Source organism: Cynoglossus semilaevis, unplaced genomic scaffold (assembly GCF_000523025.1).
Source record: "Cynoglossus semilaevis isolate Cse_v1.0 unplaced genomic scaffold, Cse_v1.0 scaffold774, whole genome shotgun sequence".
In the NCBI taxonomy this organism is placed as follows: Eukaryota; Metazoa; Chordata; class Actinopteri; order Pleuronectiformes; family Cynoglossidae; genus Cynoglossus; species Cynoglossus semilaevis.
In genome coordinates this window covers 41846-44574 of record NW_007585131.1, presented here as the reverse complement: position 1 = coordinate 44574, position 2729 = coordinate 41846, and the positions used below count along the sequence as shown (strand labels likewise).

Sequence of the window (2729 nt, the reverse complement as noted above, 5' to 3'; positions counted from 1 at the left end):
ACACAGACACATATTGCTTGCAGTTGTTGTCTGACTTTAATGATGACGCACGGAAGACATTCTAGTGTTTTCATTCGGTAGAAAAAACAAAGCAGAGCAACAAAGAATTACGACTGCTTTATCCATATGACAAACGAAATAATAAATGACCGTCTGTGTTTGTATGAATCAGCGGAACGGGTATCGCTCCCTAATTGTCTCTCATTTGAGTATGGGATCAATCTTAATAAACACCTCTTTTTATTTATTTAAAGCGCATCTCCAACGTACAGCTTGCTCATCAAGAACGCTATATATGCAAATAAAAACCCACTCTTGTTTTTGTTTTTGTTTTTGTCATCCGAGGATGTTTGGTAGACTTTAGACTGCATCAACAAAAAGCAATAGTCGATCTTTTAAGAACCCTTATGGATCAACATCAATTGACCGACAAATTGTCACATAACACTGATCCAATATAAGGTGATTTCAAAAACTGTTATAACCAGTCCCGTTACAAAGCAGTCTCATGCAGAAATTTATTTTTTCCCGCACAAAACGCAAATTTCCCCTATATATATGTATATACATATATACATATATATGGAAGACCAAGTTTCGACCAAATGTCTACCAAGTGGGTCTCCCGGGGTTAAGATCCAGTCCGGAGACCCGTCGACCAAGTTTCGACCAAACGTCGACCAAGTATGTCTCCCGGGGCCGCCCCTATATACATATATGTGTATATATATACTCTCATATACACATATATACATACATATATACATATATACAGTATATACATACATATATACATATACATACATACATATATATACACATATATATATATATATACATAACAGTAAACATAACAATAACATTTAAAGAGTAGACCTAGCATCAGAGACACTTTTTGATCACCATATTCCTCCATTCTCCCTCACTTCATTAGTGAAAACTAATGCTTGTGAGGTTACATAAATGTGGAATAGTAAATATTCCTATCTCTCTTTTCTCATTCCAGACCAATATAATATCCCTATTATCTATTTTTGTAAAATAAAAACATGTATGTACATGCACATTTTTATAAAAAAAAAAAAAAATCAGCAACAATTTCAAAGAGTTTGTGAAACAAAAAGCGGCACACTGTAAAAAATCATTTGAATCGTAGCAATATCAATGCACCGAGGGAGTTCTCGTAAACTCAGGAAAAATGGGTTGAGAGCACAGAGAGATACAGTAAATAAAGCAGGACAGGTGTTCAGAACTCAGGAAGTAGCTGTAGCTGTAATAGAAACTGAGATAGTATTGGTCCCTAAAATGTTGAAGCTACTTTAATGCTGCTATCTGAAAGGCGATTATATTTTTTTATCGAACAATTTAATAAATGTAACCATTTTAAACCGTTTCGAGATGAATTATATTTTAATACTCTCTGTGCTCTCAGGTCCAGGTGCTATGATTCACAGCAGCTCAGAGTGAATGATCAGAGAAGTGGGTCAGTGCAGTACTCACCATAGTGTGTATGCGGTGAAGAAGGGGATGTAGAAGGGCTGTTTTTCCGGGTAGTGTTTCATTGAGACGAGTACTGCATAGCAGAACCAAACGTAGGCCAGCAGCTGGAGGCCCATCAGCCCGTAACCTGCAGGGCTGTCGTAGGCGTACAGCACTTCCCCCGGGTCGAAAAACTGGAACAGAAAGATTAGAAGTTAAGAGCTTATTTACATCAAGAATCTATGCAGTATATGCAGTGTCATTTTCAAGTTTTTTTTGTAGTGGTCCTACTAATGTATACTTAGTGTAGCAATAGAAACATTTTGCTACTCTTAACAATACATCTGAACAAATGTATAAAAAAAAAATACAAATAAAGTTTTGAATTTACTTTAAATCAAAGAAAATATCTTTCATTTCACTCATCTTTTTTGTGGACACCAACGATTGGAGCATGAGTGTCTTATAACATTCAGAAGATAAGTAGCTAGCAATGCTACGCTACCTACTTTTAGCTGGTTGAAAAAAATAAAATACATAGAAGATGAAAGAGAAGTAGAGACATTCATAAGTGAGTGTTGCTTTACGCTAGGCAACAAGTACGACTGGCAACGTCGGTTAGCAACATTACCATGACAAGTAGCAATGGCCGCTGTTATTAGCATCTCACTGCTACGTCACTCTAGCCGTGACTCTTCTGTTCAATCATCGCGTAAAGGTTGAAGCAGAAAACGTATACCAAAACAAAAAATACATTTTTTTAGTCAGTACAGGTGCTATAATATTAAACAGGTTTGGCACATCATTTTAGCAGGAACACATTACATTTCCTAAAGCCAGTCAAGGTTGCGATTGCCAGTGAAAGTTTGGGACGCTCTGCTGTAGACACTAGTGACCTGAGTGTTAGCCTGCACTTCAGTCTGTGCGTTCATCACACTGATAAATCACTCGGGGTTTCAGCTGATGCAGTGTGATGTTTGAGCCAGAATCCAGCACCTAGCATTCACCTAGCGTGAGCGTTTGACATTGACACTTCACAAGTAGGTCATTAGTGGTTGTGCAGAACATGTGTCTGCCAGTATATCTTCCAGCTCAAGATTGCATTTCACAGTCCAGTGACTATATAGTGTTGGTCATACAGGGTTTCTCTCACACTGCATAATGCATTAGTCTGAACCAATTAGCTTAGCGCAAAGCTCCTCGGAATTCAACCAGCCGACTGGAGCTTTTAAAAAAAAAAAAAAACACAC

General features: G+C 37.5%; 1 long non-coding RNA gene across 2 annotated transcripts in view; it reads left to right on the top strand.

The window, feature by feature from the left end:
• The window catches only part of LOC103398838 (uncharacterized), a 48464-nt gene that overhangs the window by 5289 nt on the left and 40446 nt on the right, over positions 1-2729 (top strand). The gene's annotated exons all lie outside the window — the stretch shown is intronic.